The sequence below is a fragment of the Trachypithecus francoisi genome, unplaced genomic scaffold (assembly GCF_009764315.1).
Source record: "Trachypithecus francoisi isolate TF-2019V2 unplaced genomic scaffold, Tfra_2.0 Lachesis_group17, whole genome shotgun sequence".
NCBI classification, from domain to species: domain Eukaryota; kingdom Metazoa; phylum Chordata; class Mammalia; order Primates; family Cercopithecidae; genus Trachypithecus; species Trachypithecus francoisi.
In genome coordinates this window covers 67027331-67054349 of record NW_022681462.1, presented here as the reverse complement: position 1 = coordinate 67054349, position 27019 = coordinate 67027331, and the positions used below count along the sequence as shown (strand labels likewise).

Sequence of the window (27019 nt, the reverse complement as noted above, 5' to 3'; positions counted from 1 at the left end):
TAATTCTCACAGCAATTCTGTATTGCCACCTTTTACATATGAGAAAACTGAGGCATAGAGAAGTTAAGTAATCAGCTCAATGTCTTATGGCTATCAAATGGTGAAGCTTTGATTCAAACATAGGCAGTATGATCCCACAGTTCATGAACTAAACCTGCATCTATAGTTTATGTTTCCCTATATAAATATATTGATAAATCACTGCCCTTTTAATCCACTTATGCCAGAGGTTGCAAATTTTATTTGTGAAAAATCAGACCTTGGTGATGACCTTAAGCAGTAGGATATAAATAACTGCCACAAGCTTAGCGTTCCAATAATGGAACACTAGGCATAAACAAGTCAAGTTGAACTGAATGAATGAATCAGCATGCAAAATTGTATCTGTAGTTACTAAATTATCCCAGTGCTGCCCACTGAAAATCAGCCCTAAGGTCATATTCTCCTACAAAATAATTTGCATTAACATTCTAAGCCTATTCCATTGGCTCAGGATAATTTTTATCTTTTTAAAAATGTCCTAGCCTATTTTGACTAACACTTCACTCTTAATTTCTAATTCCTTAGCCTTGGACACTTCTCTAAGGCCTCTTCTCAAGTGTTAAAAGGTCTCTGGCATATCTAAACTCTTTTCTTTATCCATAAAACTCAACTGCATTTACAGCAAATTTCAACTGAGCTCATCAGCACTATAAGCCACCCACTGTCCAAGAGAGAAAATGGGATAGCGGCACCTTGGGCCAAAATACGCCATCAAAGTTAGCCCAGCTCAGGAAAGCTTGGTCTGTCCCTGATCTCCATTACTGCATCCTCAGTACATGGATTGAGGATGCCACTGGGGCCACCAGTCTGCTGACACGCCTGCCATAAATTGATTAGACAAAAAGGAAACAAAATATAATTTTTATCTTCTTTTTAAAATCTAAATGTATTCTTTCAAAACTCCTGGGAGTAAACCCTGTGTGTGCCACCCTACATGTAACTCCATTAAATTCAAAATATCTACTGACTAATAGTTCTCCTGTGTTTGTTCCAGTCAGCTCTAGAATGGGTTTTCTAAAACCTTGCAAATATATTTTGATTATGAACAGAGGGAAAAGTGCAGGCACTTCTCATAATTCAAGAGATTCCATTAATGAGTAATAAACTTAAAAATGCAAGATCATGTCCTTTGCGGGGACATGGATGAAGCTGAAGGCCCTTACCCTTAGCAATCTGGCACAGGAACAGAAAACCAAATACCACATATGCTCAGTTATTAAGGGGGAGCTAAATGATGAGAACACTTGGACACATAGAGGGTAACAACACACACTGGGGCCTTTTGGAGGGTGGAGGATGGAGGGTGGAGAGAATCAGGAAATATAGTTAATGGGTATTAGGCTTAGTACCTGGGTGATGAAACGATCTGTATAACCAACCTCTACGACACAAGTTTACCTATGTAACAAACCTGCACTTGTACCCCTGAACTTAACGTAAAAGTTAAAAATACATTACTTTTAATGATCTGAAGTGTAGCCTTAAGTGGATATAAGAAAGTTACTTTTCTTCATTATCTATAGGTGTTCTGTTAATTTGATACACTTAACTGAATAAACCAAGAGGAAAAGAGTCACAGCATTAGTGATTTACGTAGTCATGATAAATCTCTCAAGTTTTGCCTGCTGAAACATGAAGGTAATATGTTAAGGAGTGTGTTTCTGTAAGAAAATTATATGAATAATAGCAAGATCTATTGATTATATTCTTTTCTTTCTTTCTTTCTTTTTTTTTTTTTTTGAGATGAAGTCACTCTTGTCACCTAGGCTGGAGTTCTGTGGCACGATCTTGGCTCACTACAACCTCTGCCTCCCGGTTGAAGTGATTCTCCTGCCTCAGCCTCCTGAGTAGCTGGGATTAAAGGCACCTGCCACCACGCCTGGCTAATTTTTGTACTTTTAGTAGAGATGGGGTTTTGCCATGTTGGCCAGGCTGGTCTCAAATTGCTGACCTCAGGTGATCGGCCCTCCTCAGCCTCCTGAAGTACTGGGATTACAGGCATGAGCCACTGTACCTGGCTAATTATATTCTTATATCTACTCAGCTTTTCCCATTCTATTTACTCTGTTAAACTTATTTGAGAAAAAATGAAAATAAGTAAAAGTGGCTAGATTTTGTTTTCCAATATAATATTTACAACTTAATATTAGCCTTAAAACTGCACAACCAATGAAATAACTAATGGTAGTAATTTTAGACAGTGAATATTTTAATTGAATAAAGATGAATTAATACCTTTAAGTTCTCAGCTATTCGCTTGTATACATATTTTCCTGTGAACATGTTCATGCACATAACACTCAAGTACATATACACCACATATAATCATTCTTTTTCCAGTTGTCAAAGAAATTACATTTAACGTATTGTAGCAATTGTAAATTTTTCTAACTGACTTTAAATTTACTTGTTTTACAACTAACTCAGGGTGTTCTGTTTCCTCCAGTGGATACACTATAAAATATGGACAGAATGCATGGAACAGCTATTTGGACTCTATAAAGTAAATTACAGAAGGCAGATTGGAGGAGAAAACCTGACTTTAAAATTCCATGGAAAAAGCAGTGAGTTTACAATTTCTTTTCCTCAACTACATCTCAGCCTGCATTCAGTATGCCAAAAATGTGCAGCAAGGCACAGAGAAGGGTACAGAAGGATCCTGTTAGTTCTGGCTTGAGAAGTAGAAAGTGAGCATTTAACACCCAGAGGGATTGTGATAGCAATTGTCTGTTTATTTGTTTCATTTCTTTTTTTTTCATTTTAACTTTTAAGTTCAGGGGTACAAGTACAGGTTTGTTACATAGGTAAACTTGTGTCATGGGCATTGGTTGTACACATTATTTTATCGCCCAGGTATTAAGCCTAGTACTCATTAGTTATTTTTCTTGATCCTCTCCCTCCTCCCACCCTCCAGCCTACAAAAGTCCCCAGCATGTGGTTCCCCTCTATGTGTCCATATGTTCTCATCATTTAGTTCCCACTTATAAGTGGGAACATGTGGTATTTGATTTTGTGTTCCTGTTCTAGTTTACTAAGGATAATGACCTTCAGCTCCATCCATGTTGCTGCAAAGGACATGAGCTCGTTCTTCTTTATGGTTGCATAGCATTCCATGGTGCATATTTTCCGTGATCCATATTTTCTTTATCCAGTCAATCAGTGATGGGTATTTGTGTTGATTCAATGTATTTACTATTGTGAATAGTGCTGCAATGAACATACACATGCATATGTCTTTATAAGAGAATGATTTATATTCCCCTGGGTATATACAGAGAAACGGGATTGCTAGGTTGAGTGGTCTTTAGGTCTTTCAAGAATTACCACACTGTCTTTCACAATAACTGAACTAATTTACACTATCACCAACAGTGTATAAGTGTTCCTTTTTCTCTACAACCTCACCAGCATCTGTCATTTCTTGACTTTTAAGTAATAGCCATTCTGGCTGGTGTTAGATAATATCTCATTGTGGTTTAGAATTGCATTTCTCCATTTTCTTCTTCTTTTTTTCTCTGTTCTTTCATGCACTAGCCCCCAGGCAATCCCATGGTGGTAATGACAGACAGCGGCAAAGCAATCCTGCCAGAGCCGAAACTGGTATAAAAGGGAATCTTGCCTTTCATAGATCTCTGATTCTAACAGAGTTGGGCATATCCCTTTTTTTTCTTTCTTTGTATTCCTTCCCCTTAACTCCAGTCACTGCCTCTGTTATAGAAGTTTATAGCAGAGTGGGGTAACTAAAACCCCAACTTCTCCACCAGAGGACCAAAAAGAACTCCAGGGAACTCAAAAGTACTAAGAAAATCATGGAGAGGGAGGAATGTGAGGAAAAGAGCCTATAAAGATTTTTTGAACTCCTGAACATTTCCAACCTGCTCATGCATGAACCGGATCCTATTCAGTATAGCAAAACCATTGAGGACTAAATTGACAGACCATCAGCTAGTCTTCACTGGGTTTAAAGAAGACCCAAATTTTCATAACATGTCCAGATACAATCACAAATTACTTGGCATACAAAATAATCAGGGAACTCTCAACTCATATGGGAAAAGACAAAGAGACAATCAATAGACTTCAGCACCAAGGTGGCACAGATGTTGAAATACTCTGACAAAGACTATAAAGTAGGTATTAGAAAAATACATCAGGAAGCAAATGTGAACACTGTTGAAGCCAACAGATATATTAAAAATCTCATCAAATAAATATATGAAAGAAAGACCAAATGAAAAATTTAGAACCAATAAACACAATGACAAAAATAAAAAAATTCACTCGATAAGCACAACAGTAGAAGTGAGAAGATAGAAAAACAGTCAATGAACTTGAAGATACATCAATAGATGTAAATAATCCAACCTGACAGTGAGAACAAAACGAAAAATAACTCCGACATTCCTTTGATAAGTTTAGAAAATGTAATGTTAATTCCTTCTTATTTCAGGAGATTAACTGAAAGATCTCAGAGGTTTGTATCATGCCTATAATACAAGGAAAGGGACTCTAACCTTGTTATTTTCTTAGTGGTAAATGATGGCCAAGCCACCTGGCCTTATCGCAGTCTGCCCTAGTGACCTCTTCGGACATTTTCCCTTTCCCTGGCCTATTAGTCAGAGATGATCTCATCTACACAGCATGTTGCTGGTGGTGTATAAAATTCTCCAAGACCCTTCATTTATGTTCATGTCTCTAGCTCTCAAACTCCCAGCTTTGATAGCTGTTTTTAGATTATTAGGGATTTGAATAGTGTGAGTACTCTTCGTTTGTTGCTTTCTGTTCCCCAGTTTTCAGCACTGCAAAACCTGTTGCTGTCTCAGAGGATAGAATCCATCTTATGGTAGTGATTTCACAATCCCATTAGCTATATTCATGATTTTCTAGCCAGAAGCAACAGTGTTCAATCCCAAGACACAATCAGTCTCCTGAGGCCAAGACTTAGAAAGGTCTATTCAATCAAAGTCTCACTTAGGTTTTGATATCTTAGAATTTTGTGTGACTCTTTGTCTGGGCAAGGAGATCTGAAGAAATTCTTTGCTGATCTTGTGGCTTTAGAAAGTAGTCATTTAACCATTTCATATCACAGTATTTTATTACTAATCCAAAGTTATCATACTTCAGCACAAATTTGTATAGAATGACAAAATAGAAGTCATTTAGTATTTTCTAATGTAAATGATGGGTTGATGGGTGCAGCAAACCACCATGGCATGTGTATACCTATGTAACAAACCTGCGCTTTCAGCATCCCAGAACTTAAAGTATAATAATAATAATAATAATAATAAAAGTCATATAGTATTTTAAGGAGATAATCTTGCTGACAATGGTTACCTTGTTCCTCTCTTTGTAATTTTTAGTTAAAATAAAGCTCCTTTTTAAATATCAGGTAAGCATTTCCCATTGATCCTGTTGGTACCTCAGCCTTGCATTTTAGGTGTATATTTTCTCAGATTTTCTCTTATGTTTTATTGAAGAGGTTTTCAGGGACTTTTGTAATGAATCTTTATATAATGACAATCTCAAAGGTTGAGGAATATGTTATAAATTCTTCTTTTAAAATTTTTTGAGTATTTAAACATTTTTGTGGGTACATAGTAGGTGTGTGTATTTATGGAGTACATGAGCTATTTTGAAATAGGCATGCAATGTGAAATAAGCACATCATAAATTCTGATTACCCAAAAATAACGTCACATTAAGCAGCTTATTTTTCCATGTTTTCTGATTATTCTTTATTCTCTCCAGGTTTTGTCAACTAAGAACAGTCCAGCTGAAAACTAAAACTTTGCACATGCTGCATAAAAATCTTTAGGATTTTTATGCTAAAAAAATGGCTAGATTACTGAAGTGGTACTTGAAGAACTTTTAATATTTTCCTGCTGCAAAACACATACAAAATCCATGTGCTTTTTTGGCTACGCTTCCCTGCTTCTGCAATTAATGCAACAAAATCTAGCCATAGTTGCTTGGTGGCAAGTGCTGCAATTGCAGGGATCTGCAGATTTTCGCCATGTTTTGCAGTGCACTCAGGAAGTCTAGTTATGTCAAGATGAGAAATGGTACAAGCATTTGTAAGGCCACAGTCTTATGTAAGAATTAGGCTTGAATTTTAATTTTGTACTTATTTTGCTAGAAAAAAATGTAATTTGGGTTTTTTTATTTCTTAAAAACACTAGTAGCATCAACAACATCCCATCTTGCTTATAGTTCCTGCTATTCTTGAATACAGTGGCACCCCATTAATTTTAGTTCTTTAGTGCAGTGTTTCTCAAACTGTAGTCTGCAGACCACAGGCATCAGAATCATCTGGACTTCACCACTCATAGACTGAATCAGAATTTTTGTAGGTTATAAAACACATTTTTCACACTCCCAAGGTGATTCTTAAGCCATTAGCTACAGAATCCCTAACCCTGAGTAAGAAAAAGATTATGTTTCAGGGCCACAGAAACAATGACCAATCTCATCAAAGCTATGCAAGTAATGTCTGAAAAACAAGACATTATAAACAAGAATATCCATCAGAGACTAACAAAAGGGAATAAATGGCCTAAAAATTGGTAAATATTTTGCCTCCAGTATGAAAAATAATATGGTAGAGTCAAAAGTGACCTGAGATATCACACAGTCCAAACCTGACATTATATGACTGAGGGAACTGATAGCGGCAGCTGTCGTTTATTGAACACTTACTATGTGCAAGGCATTGTGGTAAGCACTTTAGAGGAAATATTTGATTTAATTGCTATTGCTCAAAGAGTTGAAGAGGATTTAAAGTAATTAAGTATGTTATCAGCAAAGATGGGATCAGACTCTAGATCTCAAAAAGTAGTTGCATTCTTATTTCACCTCACAGCTTCTTCCCAGAGATAGATGGATCCTGACCCATTATATGTGCCCCTTAAAATTGGTTGCAAGTACATACATTACAAGTCAGTTTTACAAAATACTTGCCATCTATTTACTTGTTCATTTTCTAGTGAAAGAAGAAAGATATAGGATTCTGTAAAATGTCATACTTTGACCTTATTCACAGTCCAATTGCAAAGTATATTGCATTAAAATAAAATGACCAGAAAACTCCAGCTGTAAAGTTTCATGTGAAGAGCACCAAAGATATTGGAATCCGTTTCTTTCTCAATGATTTATGCTTAATTTTGTAATGAAGTATTTACATCATGATCTCAAGCAGTAATTTAATTGTACATTCAGTACCGTGTGGGATTCTGGAGCAGGCAATGTGCTTGCTCATTATCTCTAGTGATCTGTTTGTGTGTGGGCTGTGTACCTAGGCTTCATCCAGTCATTTGTCCGGCATCCTTGTATTTTCTATTTTCTACAAACCTTGTCACTTAGTTAAGTTGGCATGAATGTGTAAGATCAAAAAGCTACGTCATTCCTTTATATTCTCTTGTGGCAGACTCCAGACATGGAGATAAAGTAATTCTGTCTAGCTCCTCCTTGCTTTCAGAAAATATGCCATATAAAAGGATTTTGGGGGAAGGAGAATGTATAATATTTTCTAAAGATAACATTTTTTTGAAAAAAAGAAAAGAATATGGGGATAAATCTCATTCAAAAATAAACCCCTTATACAAATACACATAGATGACTTATTTTCATTTGATAAAATTTTAAAATAAAAATATAAATCTGGTTTATATGTTGGAATGTTGATTAATAGATAGTCATTTTAGAAATGGTTATGTTATTACAGCTGAACAGTGTCCTCTGGTATTTCAACAAGAAAGAAGAGACATAGTCTCTACCGTGTGTTCACTCTATATATTGTCTGAACCAAAGTTTTATTAAATTATGAACAGCTTTAGCGCTCACATCTGCTGTTGTTTTCCTCTACCTATTTCCTCATTTTTTCTGTAAATATTCTATGAATTTAAGGTGCTTGACTGCGTTTAAGAGCATCTAACCACTTGCCCACAATGCAACCACGTATACTATTGTGAAGGTTCTGGTCAGAGTTGCATTTTCTAATAGTCATTGAAGCAAACTATGAAATAAGAATCATCTAATGCAATTAAAGTTATTATTATTACTAAACCTATACAGAGAAGTATCACTAAAATCCACATGAATATAATAAATATTTGTTGTGTTTTTCCTGGTGATTTATAATTGATACAATTTGAAAAGGAGGAAGTTCAGCTTTCTCAGGTATCTGTTTAATGCTCCAGGGCATTTCATTGAGAAGGTAATTTCTACTGTCTGTTTTTCTTCTGAAACCATATTTTTCTATGTTGAATTATGATGTCCCTGAGATCCCTGAAGAATGTAAGACAGGTATGCACAAAGAAGATGACCTCCCTGTACTTTCCTGCTTTCTGTTTCACTGCCATCACTGCCTTGTCATTGGGATCAAAATAATGAAACGAAAATGGCTTGTTCATTCTGAGGATAGTTTCTGTTTTTTTTGTTGTTGTTGTTGTTGTTTGTTTGAGTTTGGTTTTTACTTTAATGTCATGTATATTTTTCCCTATTTAAATAGAGTTTGTTTTTAAGAGCAGTTTCATGTTCACAGCAAAATTGAGTAGAAAGTGCGGGGTACCCTCTCTTCCCTGACTCTCCACACAGTGTCTCCTATTATCAACATCCCGCACAAGAGTTGATCATTTGTTAAAATTGATGAACCTACATTGCCAACTGTCAGCCAAAGCCCGTAGTTTACATTAAGGTTCACTCTTGGTATTGTACATTCTGTGAGTTTTAACAAATGTATAACGACATATCCACCATTATAGTGTCATATGGAATATTTTCACTGCCCTAAAAATCCTCTGTGCTTCATCTATTCATCCATTCTTCAGTCTCAACCCCTGGCAGTTACTTATCTTTTTACTGTATCCATAGTTTTGCCTTTCCCAGAATATCATATAATTGGAAACATACTGTATGTCTATTCATGGCTTAAAAACTCATTTCTTTTGACATTGAACAATATTTAATTTTCTGGATGCATCATAGTTTTGTTATTCATTCACCTACTAGAGAACATCTGGATTGCTGCCAAATTCTGGCCATTATGAATAAAGCTATGATAAACATCTGTGTACAGTTTTTTTGTTTGTTTTGTTTTGTTTTTTGTAAACATATGCTCCTTGGTAAATGCCAAAGAACATGTTAAAAAGAGCATGTTTTCTGGATCATATGGTCAGAGTATGTTTAGTTTTATAAAAAATGAGGCCAAAGTAGCTATGCCACTTAGCATTCCCATCAGCAAAAAATGAGAGTTTCTGTTGCTTCATATTCTTATCAGCATTTGTTGTCAGTGTTCTGGGTTAGGGTCCTTCTAATAGATTTGTAGTAGTATCTAACTGTTTTAGTTTGTATTTCCCTAATGACATATGACATGATGCAGCTTTTCAGATGCTTCTTTACCATCTGTATAACTTCTTTGGTGAGGTGTCTGTTCAGATGGCTTCAGTTTTTTCTTTCCTGTTCCCAGTGTTATCACCCTAGTTCAGGCCCTAAGCTTTTTCCATCTGGACACTATGATCACATAAACATAATATTGTTTCTTTTTCATAATTATTATTAAAAATTATTACTATGGAAAATGGATTAAAGGGAAGAAAATAAAATTCACCCACAATCTCACCTATTATCCCGTGTATCTCAGATTTTACCAGCTCATCACTACTAGTTATGTCACAATGCTTTGTATAGCAAATTATTATAGCTCAGGTCTCATTGTCTCATTTTTTGATATTAACTACCATCTCACTGTCTTCCAGATATTTCTTCATGAAGTTGCCTGATATGGCTTGGCTGTGCTCCCACCCAAATCTCATCTTGAATTGTATCTCCCACAGTTCCTCTGTGTTGTGGGAGGGGCCAAACAGGAGATAATTGAATCACATGGGTGATTTCCTCCATACTGTTCTCCTGGTGATTTTATAAGGAGTTCCCCTTTCATTTGTTTCATCCTCTCTTGTCTGCTGCCCTATAAAACGTGCCTTTTGCCTTCCCCCATGATGGTTAGGCCTCCCTAGCCATGTGGAACTGTGAGTCCATTAAACCACTTTCCTTTGTAAATTACCCAATCTTGAGTATTTCTGAATCAGCAGCATGAAAACAGACTAATATACTGCCACCTTGCAGAGAAGTCTTCCATTTCCTTCTGATGCTGCTCTTGACTCTGGGCCTGTGTGAAGGAATTTTGTTGTCACCTGTGCTGTTTTTGGCAATGCCTTATTCCCTACTCCATATCCAAAGCATGGACACAAAAACTGAGACCAAATATTATATATTTAAAGGGGCTTCCCTAGAGTTTAGGGAATAATGTAAGGGAAATGGAATTCAAATGATAACTGAGAGCTACTCTACTCCCTTCTATAAGCTAACTCCTTGAAAAGAGTCTCAGCTCTATCACGCCCACATTTCCTTTATTCCTCGCCATTAGAACCACTTACTACCCCTCTACAACTCAGAAAATGACCTATAATAGTGTTAAAGCACAGTAAGCTTTTATTTTGTTTTATGTGTCATGGGAGAGGATGGGCTTTTTGTTTTTGTTTAAAGAAGGACCCTAATGGTGTGATACTAATCATATTTCTCTTCTAATGAGTCTATAATCCTATTTCTAGTGCTTTATCCAAGATACAGAATATCTAAACATTTTCTAAACAATCAGATATAAAATAGTATTGACACTCTCTCCAAGAAGTTCATCTTAAATTTTCATCCAAGGACAGATTTTGTGTTTATTCCTCTCTATAATTTAATTGTTAACAAGACACCATGGAAGTAAAACCAAATGAACCAGGCTTTTTGTACTCAATTGATCTCCCTATAAAGGTTCTTGTATTTTCTAGTGCATTCGAAATTAGACCCTGTACTCAAACTTTAGAGTTATGGAAAAATCAATTATTAATTAAAAGATACATGCAGAAAAACAGAAATCTAATTATTTAGGTAAATTTTTTCTTCCAAAAATACAACCTAAATAGTAATACTTGAACTACATAATTTACCTATGTGGTCAATGAGGGGATTCAAAATCAATATAAACCATGAGTGCTTGGTTATTGAAAGGGAGAACAATTACTGTTTCTTTTTCCTGTTCAGAAGAAAATAAAAGGTTCCATTCTGTCTGATCAAACACATGAGTCACATAGGTAATGATACACTGAAGAAGTTTAAAAAACACAATTTAAAGAAGGTTCCTAAAAGTGTTCTCTGAAGTTAAATAAGTCCCTATTTAGTATCTAAAACATCAAGATTAAATAGCAGCAAACTCTTTTATCTTAGTAGCAAACGAGTCTTCATTGTTTGTTGCTTTCAGCATTGTTCGTTTTTAACAAGTTGGTGTGTATATGTGCAAATGATCCTAGTGACCCAGTGAATTAACAAGTGGCAACTCCATGCATAAAAGAAAAGTCCCCACAAAAGACAGTATATTACATATACAAAGGGCAAGGCTGTGTTGTTCACCAGTCTCAGGTCTTTCTTTCCCTTCCCTCCTTGAAGAAGCATAACAAAATTGTCCACAATGCAGTATCTTCATGACTATATATTCAATTACTTCTGAAGAGCCTTTGTGTAAGCGAAAGTCTAATCATTTCATGAGTTTAGAGATTCACTAAGCAAAAATAAATTCAGTGAAAGCATGATGTGTTAAGAAAAAGGAAGCCAATTTAGCAAAATAATGCAAGAAGGAAAGAGAGTAAGGAGAAAATAAAAAAAGGAGTAAAGATCAAGTGGATCTAACACTGCCACTTCCTTTACAAACATGTCCTTCAAAAGTACAAATGAATCTTCTTCAAAAAGAAAACAAGTAAGATCTTTCTGCAAATGTTGAGTCATATTATAGATAGGACTCCAACTGAGAACACATTTATACAGTTTAAGTGTATGTAATGCCCTCATCTGCTAAAGGTGCTTTCGTTTTTAAAACCCCTTCTGTCCCCTGGTGATACTGAGGCTATCCTATACATTATTGAAAACTTAGTAGGGGGATATTAATCACATTCTCTGCAATGTTTTGAATTAATGAGAAAATAAAATAAACTCTTTACGGAAAGAGTTTTTTCACCCAAGGACAGATTTTGTTTTTACTTCTCTCTATAATTCAGTTGTTAACAAGACATCACTGAACTGAAACCAAATGAACCAGGTATTTTATACTCCACTGATTTCCTTATGAAGCTTCTTATGTTTTTATAGTTCATTGAAAATTATAAATTGTATTCAAACTTTAGAGTTATTGAAAAATCAATCGTTAATTAAAAGAGCTGCACTGAAAAAGTTCATACCCCCGAAGGTTTAAGTAAAACAATGATATAGCCATTAATATAGCGACTACAAAATAAACAAATAGGGGTAGAGCCTGAAGGTTGGACCCTATTCTGACTCCCCAAATGCATGTCTGTGGCTTTCGTGATTGAAGACACAGTAATGGCGCAGTCTTAAGCCTCCGAGGACCGGTGTAGGGCCCCCTTGAGAGTGGAACTCAGATCCCAGAGTAGCTTTCTCATCACTGGACAGGTATTAGTTGAATAAGACGGAGAAAATGCCTGTCTTAATAACTGAGAAAATGTTTTCGGCCTACTGTGCTGAAGGAAATTGAGGACAGTGAATTCTGGAGTGTTCGTAAAGAAATTCCACACCTTAAAAATAACTGAGAACAATGAAAATGACATTTTATCTTAATATCTCTATTTCCAGCAAAGAGTTTTGATTATACGAAATCAATAAATGTGTATCAATAGAATATGTGTGCTATTGTTATCCATGGATATGAAGCTGTGTTATAATTACTCATTTAGGCACAGTTAATTCATGTGTTCTGCCATTGACTTGACATTTTTTTTTTACTGCATTATCTTGCATCTCCTCCTCCAAACTTCATCTTGTTTCCCCCCTTCTTCTTCTCATTTTTGATACCTCAATTAATCATGTAATTTAATCAACTTGATCCAAAATCTGTTATCAGTATTTTATATTAGCTGAATAATTGACAGATTTTACTTTGGCAATAAATCTGTATGTATGGAGAGACTGAATAATCAAATGTACAATGACCAATCCAACATGAAAACAGAACTCTGACCAACAACCTCTGGAACAACCACTTTGGGAAATTAAACCACAACCTCTGCAGCATATGGCTCAGAATAGTCAGGACTTGATCAAAAACTTCCAGCTTCTCTAATTTTTTTGCCCCAGCCTTCTGCTTCCAATTTAGTGTCAGCTAGAGAAAGCCAAAAATGCTCCCAAAACAATCTCAGAGGCTGCTCCACTCCTCTTAGCCTGCCTCTAGTTTCTTCATGCCAGCAACCTCCATTATAAGCATATCTGAAGCCTTCCTTTAAAAACAAACAAAAACTCTAACATTTTCACACTTTCCTACCCGCCTGTAAATCTCTCCCAAATGCAACTGATGGTGGCTGACTTCCTTCTTATTCCAAGCTTTGCATAAATCGCCTCTGCTTGCCCTCATTTAGGTGGTCTTCATTTATTTATACAATATTACTTCTATCTGTATTTATACTGCAAACTTCTTATTTCTTATTTACAAAATAATGTTTTGCTTCTGTTTAAAAAATAAGTCAAGTATGGACGAACAGTGAAGAGATACTTAATCAGATTCTTGACAGATGCTTCAGCCAGGTGATACTGTAACTCTAATTTCTACGGACAATTTACCAGGACTGACTGACACAGATCTTTTCAAACTTATGATGGTATTTGACAGCTGTCGGAGTTCAGTTTACTGAAAGGGCACTTTGCTAAATAGCTGCTCTTGATCTCCTGTCTATCTATCTATCATAAATAAAAGACATTTTCTTTTCCTGTTCCTCCCTCTGCTCCAAGACTTCAAAATGTACACCAATTTCTTTTAAGAATTATTTTATCTCATAATTAAGATGATATGTGAATTTTCACTTCCTTTATATAACATTTTAGGTATAGCCATGAGCGAAGAAATTGAAGCTTAGGGAATGTAAGTGATTTAATCAATAGCTAGATTTGGTAAGTACCAGATGCTTGCTCTGATTTTAAAGGCCATTTTCTTTCCTCTGTCTCACACTACTACTCATATAGCTACCCCTTCTTTTTGTCTCTCATTTATATGTAATTATTGTTTCCTAGTGCCCACTCATTGAAGGATACAGATTGAAGATGCTCAATATAGGTTTGATGGATGACTAAAAGAAGTATCTGTGCCTTATTTCGTTCTTAGATTTAAAACACTTTAAGGACAGAAACCATCTTCTTACTTTATAAAACCCTGAAACAATTCAGAGTCTATGCCCTGACTTTCTAATGTAATTTTCATTCTAGCAGTTTAACACAACGAAAGTCAAGATGTGGTGTTCATCATAAAGCACATATAAAAGTACACATTTCCAAAAACTACGTATCAACAATACGTCTCAGTAAGATACAGTAATGTTATTGATAGGTTCTTGGAAACTGTGACTTTAAGTAAATCAATGTGTAACAGGTCCTCAAATAACATCCTTAGTTGATGAGAAAAAATTTGGATTCATTATATGTGTGTTGTTTAAAGTCATAATTTCCACGTATTTATCGATGATTTCAAATGAGGGCTTACTATGCCTTGGTGATAGTGAAGTAATAGGGTAATTGCCTATATGTATTTTCATTTATTCTTATTTTAGAATGAATTAGAAAAATTTAGACATTATTACATCATTGATTATTATCAGGAATCTCTATTAAAAAGGCTTCTTGAGGCAGTACAGCCTCAACATAAACTAGAAATATGAGAGAATGCTCTTCCTTGAGAAATTTAGAAAAGGGAAAACACACATCACTTATTTAAAAGGCACAATATTTTAAATGGATAATACTTTAAAATGAAGGAGATAAGAGGACATGTACAAGGAAAAAATTGAAAGGTAAACAAGCTCTAGAAAACAATTATGACTGTGTTGGTATTTTTTTGCCCACTGAGGATTTTGAAATAAAATTAAAATTGCAGAGTTGGTTATATATTAAAGCACACAGAAGACCTGTACTTATTTACTTGCTCAAAATATGTAATGACCACCCACAGCTTTGTTAAATGTCAGGTGAAGTTGGTCCATAGATTGCTGTCATCAATACAAAGGCCTAGATTTAATAACACTTTCCTTCTTCCCTGAGGACTCAGTAAAACTGACAGGCGTTTTACAAATAATTAGTTGTATGTTTGTCTCTAGTTCTAACTCAGGAGAAAATGTACATAATAATATCAGCATTCTTGGCACCAGTTGGTCTAGAATCTTTCTTAAGAAAAGAGTGTGCATACAATGACAATGCCAAACATTTCTAATAAGGGAATAAACTAGAAAACTCTTTATTTTAATCAATTCATTATGCCTTAGATAATGTGTGGAAGTGTTATTGATAGTTTAAAATTAAAATAAGCTTGATTTTCTATAGATTATTATCCCATTACACATATATAACCACCTTGTTTCATTTTATCCTCCCCCAAATTCTATGAAATATACACAAAAGATTATTTTATTTTAATAAATCATTGAAGTGAGGCTAAGAGAAATTCAGTGTCTGGTCCAAGGTTACATAGCCAGTCAGTGACAGAGTCAGATTGGACCTTTTGGTTCTCCAAGGATCTTGCCCCTACAGCCTAGTGAGTTAGATGTGACCACTCTGAAATATTTGGTTCAGCATTAATTTAAGTCTCATGTCTTAATATTCAAAATCAGTGAAGGGATTTAAACATATGGCATCATCATCACTAATAATTGTAATTAATATAATTGTATTTATAATGTACTATACCAATGTTTTGCAAACTTTTTTAAAGAAAAGAAACACTCACCTGAGTATTTATTTCAAAATAAAAACGCAAGTAGGTTTGCCAGGTTCAACCCAGACCTACTGAATGAAAATATTCAAAGGTGAGATTCAGTGATTTATACTCTACTAACAACCTCCCCACAAGAGATTCTTACCTTTAGGACAACATGGGGATCAAAGGTTAAGATCAATTACAGGCCGGGCGCGGTGGCTCAAGCCTGTAATCCCAGCACTTTGGGAGGCCGAGACGGGCGGATCACGAGGTCAGGAGATCGAGACCATCCTGGCTAACACGGTGAAACCCCGTCTCTACTAAAAAATACAAAAAACTAGCCGGGCGAGGTGGCGGGCGCCTGTAGTCCCAGCAACTCGGGAGGCTGAGGCAGGAGAATGGCGTGAACCCGGGAGGCGGAGCTTGCAGTGAGCTGAGATCTGGCCACTTCACTCCAGCCTGGGCGACAGAGCGAGACTCCGTCTCAAAAAAAAAAAAAAAAAAAAAAAAAAGATCAATTACAAAATAATCCAGTAGCTCAACTTAGTACATTTCTCAGTGTGGAATTATAAAAGATGTTTTAAGATAATGTCATAGCAAGATATAATTTAAATAACAAAAGGCAATAACTTTTACTCAATTGTAATCGTGACTTGTTAGAGATACAAACACTTTGGGATTAGGATGGTGAAGAAAGACAAAAGTTTATAGAATGATAAAGTAAAATGTAATTGTGATGCTTAAGAGGTAAAGTTGGAGTTTCATAGTCGTCTTAAAGTACTTTAAGTATTGTCCAGGAGGAGAGAGATAGAATTGTGCTCTTTAACTAACGATGGGCACATATTATATGTTCATTAGACATTAGAGGAATGAACTAATGGCTGATTGAATTAATAGAACCAGTGAGTAGAAGGAAAATCTAATTTACAGAGAAATAAATTCTACCTTAAAGTAAAGATTAATTATCTCTTGGCCAGAGCTGTTCACAGAGGTTTGAGCATCAGCAAACTGGTTTGACTGGATTGAAAAATCAAACAGTTAATTTTTTTTTAAGATCATTGAAAAAAAGTAATGATTCTTACCACATTTATACATCTTGCAACTAGTCTTCAAACAAAAGCTGGCCTTCAAACTAGTATTGTTACTTCTCATAAAAAGGTGAACCTAATTTTTAACATACAGATGCAATTTCAGGCTGCAAGTGGTTCTGGACAGGAAAATGGCAAATATTTTACAATTACCTATATATTTCCAAGTTTTTATTATGCAGAAAACAATATTCAAAATAATGCTAATGGTTATGGCTTATTGTGTGACTATTCTCATCTAGGAAGTATGCTGGGAGTTTCACGTATCTCTACTACCAATAAATAGCAAATCAGATTCTGGACAACCAAGAAATGTGGAGCTTAGAGAATTTAGGTAGTTTGCCCACTACCACACATATATTAATTGGTGGTGCAGGGAATTAAAACTGTATCTGTCTTTATTTATTACATGTTTTTTTTACTTATATGATTTTTTTCCCTGCAGAAAGTCTTCAACTGTTACTACTCCTGGATTAACTTAGTATCATGACTCAGTATTGTCTAATCAACATCCCCTAATAGGGAAATATTACACAATTTACAGGAGAATAATTCTCAGTACTTTCATTTGAGTAAAATGATAACTGACTATAGTAAATGTTGAGCAAGTACTTTATTAGGGAAACACTTTACTAAAATACCATTGCCATTCTTGGAAAATGCATACTGGCAGAAAGTCCTAAAATTCAATAGCAGACATTCTTTAAGAAGAGCTTTATTTAGAGTAAGAATATGAACTCACAATGGAATCCATGCAAGAAAGAATCAGTGAAGTACTAAGTTTGGTGTGATGGTGAGAGAGATTTGTACATAGCCAACATGTTTTGTAACAACGACACTTCATCTGATAATCTATAAAATTATCAAAATGGAAGAAAAGAAATTGTGCTAGTTATAAAACATAGAAAATCCTACAGAAGTCAGGGATCATTTAAGTATTTGCTTTTGTATGATGCAGGAAAGACTTACTCACATATGAGCACTTCCACCCTCCTCTACCTGCAACTAAAGAGAATTTTCCCTTGGCAAGTAAATTGTTCTATCTTATCCTCTACTCTCTTTGAAAAGTTTGAACCCCTGTGTTCCTCCTGAATTGCACTATCCTTCCCAAATATATCTATCCTGAAAATTATTATTTTTTGCTTGCCATTTTACTTGGATTTCTGCTATCATCTTAATGTGTCCCCACCAAAATTTAGGTGTTGCCAATGTGATAGTATTGAGGCAGGGCCCGCAAGAGGTGATTAGGTCATGGAGGCTTATCCCTCTTGCAGAGGATTAGGTGCTCTTATAAAAGGGCTTGACAGAGGGAGTTCTCTCCCATTTGCCCTTCTGCCTTTGGCCATATGAGGACAAAGTGTTCCTCCCATCCAGATGATGCAACCTCACCAGACCCCAAATGCCAGTGCCTTGATCTTGGGTTTGCAGCCTCCAGAATATGAGAAATTCTTGTTCTTTATAAATGACCACTCTGTGGTGTTGTTATAGCAGCACAAATAAACTAAAATAACCTCATATGAATGGATCCCCAATAATATTACTTTTTATGAAATTTATGTAAAATGTATAAAAACTTCCATAATCTTTCATGGCTTGCTTGTTTTTCTTAGCATATTATTTAAGACCCCTCCATATTAGTATGCATTTCTGTAGTTCACTCATTTTCATTGCTATATAGAGACCAATAATATATCACCAAATTGAAATGCAATGCAAAGTTACCAACTGAAAGCATTCCCACCAAGAGCATATGGGAGTTGATTAGCCATTTACTCCTTTCTAAAACCTTTGAAATTAATTTTTCTGTATTTAATATGGCAGTTGTGAGATAATTTCTATCTTTTTAAAATTGCCTTTCCCTGATGGGATTGAACCTTTTTAAATAAGTTTATTTCCTTCTCTTTAAAATATCTTTCAATACCATTTGCCTGTTATTCTATTTGATTATGTGAATTTTCCTTATAACATTTTTGGCTTTCTTTATCTAAAGCATACACTTTATGCATAGCTTTGTTGACGACAAATGTTTCAGTACACTCTCGAAGTTCTGTACCCTATTTTGCCATACCTTTAATGAATGGAATTTTTAGATTCCAATATAATTTCTCATTTGTTAGGTTTGTGGATCATATAGTTTGTGTCTCATTTAAGAAATCCTTTCATATGAGAAGGTGATAAGAATATTTCTCTGTGTTTCCTATTTCCTTACAAAATTTTGAAGATTGGTCTTTTATATGCAAGTCTTTAACCATTTGGATTTTCTTTTTGTGTACAGTATAAATTTATGTCACAAATACCAGTTATTGAATGGCATCCATATTTCCCCATTAATCTGAAATAATAATTTCTGCCTCATATAAGCAACATATATATAATATATGTGTATATGTAATATATATGTGTTTACTTACCTTTATAGCTGTGCCACACTGCATTAATTGTAACTTTATAGTAAATCTGTATAACAGGTAGAACAAGCTTATATCTTGCTCATTTTCAGTCATGTTACTGAAACATGGCTGAAACATGTTACTGAAACATGAAACTATACTATAGTTCAGTATAGTTACTCCTGGACATTTGGTCTTCCTTATAAACTCTGGAATCTGATTATTAAGTCTTATAATTAATATATATTGGAATTTTGATTGGAAAGCATTGTAATCTATAGATTATTGGAGAAACAGCCAATAATTTGAAGATATTGATGTAATGTTTTATAATCATGTTTGATAATTTTTTCATAAAGATCTCTATACATTTTATTGTATGTTTTATTTCTAGTCCTTTTATTTTAGTTGCTATTATAAATTACAAAAATCACATTTATTTGCTATTATAAATTTGATTAATTAAAATTTTTGATGGTTGCTAGCATACGGAAATAAGGCTTACATTTCTTTACTAATATATGATAAAATTCATAAGCTTCTTAATTATCTGAAGGAAAATTTTGTATATTTTGTGAAATTTTCTATATAGACGAACTGCTGAATCATACATTTAGAATGGGTGGGTTTTATAGCATATGAAATGCACCTTGATAAAACGGTTTAGCTTCTTTTTTATTTTATTTATTTTTTTGCTATTATTATTACCCTTTTTTTGAGACGGGATCTTGTTTTGTCACCCAGGCTGGAGTGCAGTGGTGCCATCTCATGTCACTGCAACCTCTGCCTCCTGGACTCAAACGATCCTTCCATCTCAGCCTCTCAAATAGCTGGGACGACATGTGTGCCACCATGTGCAGCTAATTTTTGTCTTTTTCTTCTTTGCATAGGGACTGGCTATTACTATGTTGCCCAGGCTGACCTCAAACTCCTGGGCTCAGGCAATGTGCCCATCTCAGCCTCCCAAAATGCTCGGATTACAGGTGTGAGCCACCGTGCCTGGCCTAGCTATTTCTTTTATAAAAGGCAATATTATTGATTACGGGCCATGCATGAAACTAAGATTTGTGTACTAGGATTTGAGTTGCAAAGCAAAGGAGGGAAGGTAATAAATGGTAACCAAGCACATTATGAGGGTCAGGTCCTATACTAGGTTCCCAGAGCACATTAATACGATCAGCACCTATAAGATAGACTCTGCTATTCCTATTACACTGTGGCAAAAGCAAAGTTTCAAAAATGAAATTTCTCTCATAGTTTGCTGGTGGAGAAACTGGCTTTTAATATATATATGTGTTTGATTTATTCTCACCATACAATGTTTCTTTGAGTGATTGTCAAGGAACAGTCTAGATCTTCAAGAAACTTATGACTTGGCCGGGCGCGGTGGCTCAAGCCTGTAATCCCAGCACTTTGGGAGGCCGAGACGGGCGGATCACGAGGTCAGGAGATCGAGACCATCCTGGCTAACACAGTGAAACCCCGTCTCTACTAAAATAATACAAAAATCTAGCCGGGCGAGGTGGCGGGCGCCTGTAGTCCCAGCTACTCGGGAGGCTGAGGCAGGAGAATGGCGTAAACCCGGGAGGCGCAGCTTGCAGTGAGCTGAGATCCGGCCACTGCACTCCAGCCCGGGAGAGCGAGACTCCGTCTCAAAAAAAAAAAGAAACTTATGACTTGAAGTTCAATTCTCAGTGTTACAAATCAAACATGTTTCAACAATGCACGTAATATGCATATTTTATGACAAAGAATATCTGTATGCACATCATGCCTTTATGTTGACTGGCCACATCCATCAGTGTAATTCTACCATCATCATACCAAATGAGGTGGAATGCAGTATACTTCACTTCTTAATACATAGCGTTAATGTTCAGTAACAAAGACAATATTTTGTTTATTTTTGGCTCTCCTTAGACGTATCTTAGAAACTATATTTCTCATATTAAAATTTGAGAACCAGGGATTTGATTTGTGATATCACTAAGTTATTAAGCATAAGTAACTGGTATAATCTAACTTTCACACTTCATTGTTCTCATGGCTTTCCCCACAAAAGACTGTATACAATTCTAATATTTTTTTCTCTCACAAGAACTAAATTTGTGATTCTGATACTGCTATTAACTCACCTCAAATTGATAATAATTCTAAGAGCATTAAATGAACATGCTCCAATTAAAAGAATACAATTTTTAAAAAGGGAAGGAAACAGCCTGTTCCACATTCTTACTCTATTTTATCAGTGTGTCTGGGAAAAAAAAAAAAAAAGTCATTCTGTTTCTTTGCCATTTTACCACAATGTGCTAGAAGTACTGCTTCATAGTTCAAAGCTTTGGTTCTTTACTTCACACTTCACTGACTGTGCTGCAGACCTCATAGAAAATAAGAGAATTGGCCTATCTGAGACTGTTGGAGATGAAAACTTCCTCAAGCACATATCAGATATCAGGCACAAATGCCATCAAGACCATGCATCTTTTTATATTTGTAAAATCATACCGGGATTAAAATAGAAATTATACATGTTACTGTTAGGCAGCTCCAGATCAGAAACATTAACTGCATATATTATTCTTCTCCACTGACTCAACAAGCTGTGTAATACTGTTCCCTAATTTTTCCAAGTATTTTGCATTGCTAAAAGCATTATATAAAATAATGACAGGAACCCTCATGTCATTTTAAACCATTCTTCTATTGAGCACTCCCACTCATGAATCAGTGTTCTCATCTCTTTAAAGGAAAATGTAAATTCTCTCCAGTTCCTGAATTTATTGTGCATCAGTCTATCTCTGAATAATCATAAATAAATCTCATTCTCCCTCCTGTTTATATCATATACTACTGTCATACTATGAACAACACTGTATGGTAAATATGTGGATGATGTGCTCATACGTTCTAGTTCAGAAAAGTTGATATTTTGAGTCCCTCAGCTCTAAGTTTGAAAGCCCAGATCTGCCACTTAGAATTATGAAACCTGGGCCAATATTTAACCTCTGTGTGTCAATTTGTGTTCCTATCTCCACAGTAGGGAAATACCTATCACAAAGATTATTTCAAGTATGGGGTAAGATAAAGCATGAAACCTGGTATAGAGTAACAATTCAATAAGTTATAGTTATCTTAGTCATCAATAACACCCTTCTGGTTAGTAGATTTTTTTGTGTGCTGACTGGAGTACAAACACCAGTTAACTATTAAGATATTACCATATCTTCATTTATAAAATAGATGGTCAAAGCTTGGCACCAGGCCTGCCATACTCCAGCGTTATCCTTCTGTCAGATATAATTGGTCAGGAACTTCCTCCCTCACTGAGCTGAGATGTGCTCTCCAGCTCCTTTTCAATACTACAACTCAAACAAACTCTTCCAAGTTATTTTGAGTTTGGTTGGTCTTTGAATTTAGAATCTGAGATTAATTTTACTGAGAAGAAGCAAAAACTAGATTTCAGAATATGGAACATTATTGAGGAAGTATTAATCTATTTGGGCAACAGCAGAAGAGCAGAAATGAACAGCAAAAGATTTGCATGACAAGGTCATAAGTTGGGTAAGCAACATTTAAATAAGATGTGAAGGTTCCTACAATGACCCTATTGAACCCCTTATGACTTAGAAATACCAAATCACGTGCTATTTACAATGAAACTAAGTCAATAAAGATTCTTCTTGAACAGAGTGAAAAGGCAGCCCATAGAATGGGAGAAAATACTCTTTTTTTGTGTGTGTCTCTGCCAGGCTTTGGTATCAGGATGATGTTGGCCTCATAAAATGAGTTAGGGAGGATTCTCTCTTTTTCTATTGATTGGAATAGTTTCAGAAGGAATGGTACCAGCTCATCCTTGTACCTCTGGAAGAATTTGGCTGTGAATCCATCTGGTCCTGGACTTTTTTTGGTTTGTAGGCTATTAATTATTGCCTCAATTTCAGAGCCTGTTATTGATCTATTCAGGGATTCAACTTCTTCCTGGTTTAGTCTGGGGAGAGTGTATTTGTCCAGGAATTGATCTATTTCTTCTAGGTTTTCTAGTTTGTTTGCATAGAGGTGTTTATAGTATTCTCTGATGGTAGTTTGTGTTTCTGTGGGGTCGGCCCCTTTACCATTTTTTATTGAATCTATTTGATTCTTCTTTCTTTTCTTCTTTATTAGTCTTGGACACAGGAAGGAGAACATCACACACCAGGGCCTGTTGTGGGGTGGAGGAAGTGGGGAGGGATGTCATTAGGAGATATACCTAATGTAAACGACGAGTTAATGGGTGCAGCACACCAACATGGCACATGTATACATATGTAACAAACCTGCACATTGTGCACATGTACCCTAGAACGTAAAGTATAATAAAAAAGGAATGGGAAAAAATATTTGCAAATCACATATCTGATAAGGGATTAATATCCAGAACATAAAAGGAACTTCTACAACTCAATGATAATAAAACAAATAACACAATTGAAAATGGGCAAAGGACTTTAATTGAAAATTCTCCAAAGAAGAATACAAATGGCCAGCAAGGATATGAAAATATGTTCTACATCACTAATCATAAGATAAATGCAAATCAAAACTGCAAGGAGATATCACCTCATATCCACTAGGATGGCTAATATCAAAAGAATAAAAAATAATATGTTGGCACAAATGTGGAGAAACTGGCACCATTGTGCACTGTTGGTGAGAATGTAAAATAGTGCAGCCAATGTGGAAAACAATATGGAGGTTTCTCAAAGTATTAAAAGTAGAACTCCCACATGACCCAGCAATCCCACATCTGGGTATATATCCAAAATAATTTAAAGGAGAATTTAAAGAGATATTTGTATACTCATGTTATTAACTGCATTATTTACAATAATCAAGAAGTGGAAGCAACCCAAATGTCCATTGACAGTGGAATAGATAAATGATATAGCCCTAAAAAAGAAGGAAATACTGTCACACGCTACAACATGTATGTATTTGGAGGATATTATGCTAAGCAAAATAAATCAGTCACAAAAGGACATTTACTACATGATCCCATTCATGAAATTTCTAAAGTAGTTCAAATCATAAAATATAAAGGTGGTTGCCAGGGGCTAGGGCTGGCGGAAAGAGGAATTAACATTTAACAAGTATGGAGTGTATAGTTTCAGTTTTGCAAGATGAAAATGTTCTAGTGCTCTGTTGCACAACAATATTAATACATTTAACACTACTGAGTTGTCCATTTATAAATGGCTGTGATGGTAAATTTAATGATATGCATTTTTACCACAATGAGAATTTTGTTTTGTTATTAGTTCTACTAGAACTAAATAGTGTTCTTCGCAATTTTTTAACAAGCGTAAAAAATATAATTCCTGTCCTCCTACCTACATGTATCTTCTTTTCTCAAGACAAAGGATTGTAAACGATACAAAAAGTCTCTCTCCTCCTTTTGAAATCCCAGGGAATTTGTCCTAGTGGTCTGATATGTTTCTTGACTATTTCCAAAAGGTATGATCTGTCTATATTCTTATAGTGAGGCAGTATTACACCTTTAACTACAGGACTTTTGTTTGTTTGTTTGTTTAAGAAGAAAGTAGGAACATACCTTGCAGCTTTTTACCCAAGGTTAGAAAGGTTATATAGTTATATCAAGTTATATAGCTAAAGATTATATAGCTGATGTGGTTTGGCTGTGTCTCCACCCAAATCTCATCTTGAATTGTAGCTCCCACAATCCCCACATGTCATGAGAGGGACCCAGTGGGAGGTAATTGAATCATGGAGGTCCTTTTTTCCCGTGCTGTTCTTGTGACAGTGAATAAGTCTCATGAGATCTGATGGTTTTATAAAGGGTAGTTCCCCTGCCTCATGCTCTCTTGCCTGCCATCATGTAAGATGTGTCTTTGCTACTCCTTTGCCTTCCACTATGATTGTGAGGCCTCCCCAGCCATGTGGAACCATGAATCCATTAAGTCTCTTTCTACATATAAATTATCCAGTCTCAGGTATGTCTTTAGTAGTGTGAGAACAGGCTAATGTAGTAGTTAAAGGTTATATTAGATTATATCAGTTTTGCCATTCTGCAATTCAGGTGTTAATTTATTACCATCTGATGAAGAAAAATATAAGAAAATGACCTTTTTCTGTTGTAGAGCCAACACTGGTAAATGATTGAATGTGAATGAGAGAGAACAGAAGCGAATCTATAACACCTCAAAGATCAACATACGATGAGTTACATAGGTGACACAATGTAATTGAGTCTGACAAGTCCAAAGGGACTTCCACTACCATTAGAGCAAATTGGGGGCTAGTGAGCCTTATTAAAGTCCTCAGGGCCTCTTAGATAAAACAGAATTTCAGGATAAGAGCTACCTCAGGCATGAAGACAGCAGAGAAGCATATAAATAGGTATTGGTAATGTAATTGTCAGTACAGTGGGGAATTCATGTGTGTTCATTTTGTTATTCTTCATAACAAATATTTATGTGTTTTCCAAATATTACATGTGTATTTTCAAGAGTCATCCTCTACCATTTACCTAAAAGTTAAACAACATGTTTCCCTAATTCCCTTTAACATTTTCTCAGAGGCAAAGGACCTGAGGCTTTCTTTTCTAATGTTTTTCTTACCTAAAAGATGCAAAATATTGCATTTACTAGGAAAATTCTGTCCAAATGCCCATTATTTTCCCTAGTTAACAGATTATGCACCAAATACAAGTTTATTGCTGAATTTTTTCCTAATATATCCTTCCTTTCTGTTTATTGCTGAATTTTTTCCTAATATATCCTTCCTTTCTGTTTATTGCTGAATTTTTTCCTAATATATCCTTCCTTTCTGTTATCCACAATACTAGCAAGGCTTCCATTATCTCTTGTCAAGATTACTAAAATAGTTTTTTAACTGCTCTTTTGCCATTCTTATTTCTTTAAAACCTATCCTTTCTACAGCCAAAGAAAGACTTATCTACACAAAATTTAGCTGTGGCACCTTGAATTGCATTTTCACTTTCTGTGTTGTAGGTTAAAAATTTTTAAATTTCTGGAATTGAGTTTTACAAGTGTCCTTATTAGGCAATTTCAGGAATTGAAGATAGTTAGCAAAATTCCTAGTAAATAGTAAAAGCTTTGTACATATGAGTATATCTTATATCTTCTACTAAGTATACATTTGAAGACATTAATTGAATGTCTTCTACATAGAAAAATACATGTAGTATACAAATACATTTTTACTGTTTGCATCAGCAATTTAGAAAGTGTCCTAAGCTAAGAATGCCACTAAACAAAATGTTGGAGAACTATAAATAAATCACATTTTGGAAAAAGAACTGATTTGTATAATAAAAACTAATGTCCTAGTATCAGCAAAGGATCAATATGAAGTAGATTATGGAGATTATTTTGATAAATAAAAGATGGAGAAGTAATGAGAAAGATGTAAGGGAAACATTAGTAAAGATTTGGAATTAAATTACTGGCTGTTCAAAATTGCTTTCAATAGGACAACATTAAAGTCCCTTCTTTATGTTTAATAATATTAGTCTAATACCATGTGGAATATCAAATATGCCATTTAGTTAATCAAAAAATAATAAGACAAGAACAAAATTTGATGGATTCAGTGGAGGGAGTGTCTTGATGAGGCTGAGAAAGAATGAGGCTAACAATTTTGTGATATATGGATTTCCTGGCACCAGAACTAGGCCTGAAATTCCCACATAATAT

The 27019-nt window shown here is 35.2% G+C and overlaps 1 long non-coding RNA gene across 1 annotated transcript; it reads left to right on the top strand.

Annotated features, from left to right (window-relative positions):
* Positions 1-215: 215 nt before the first annotated feature.
* Positions 216-7822, top strand: LOC117062999. Its single transcript, XR_004428660.1, has 3 exons — positions 216-346; positions 1948-1954; positions 7811-7822. It is a non-coding gene; the product is annotated as an uncharacterized LOC117062999 (long non-coding RNA).
* Positions 7823-27019: the final 19197 nt, after the last annotated feature.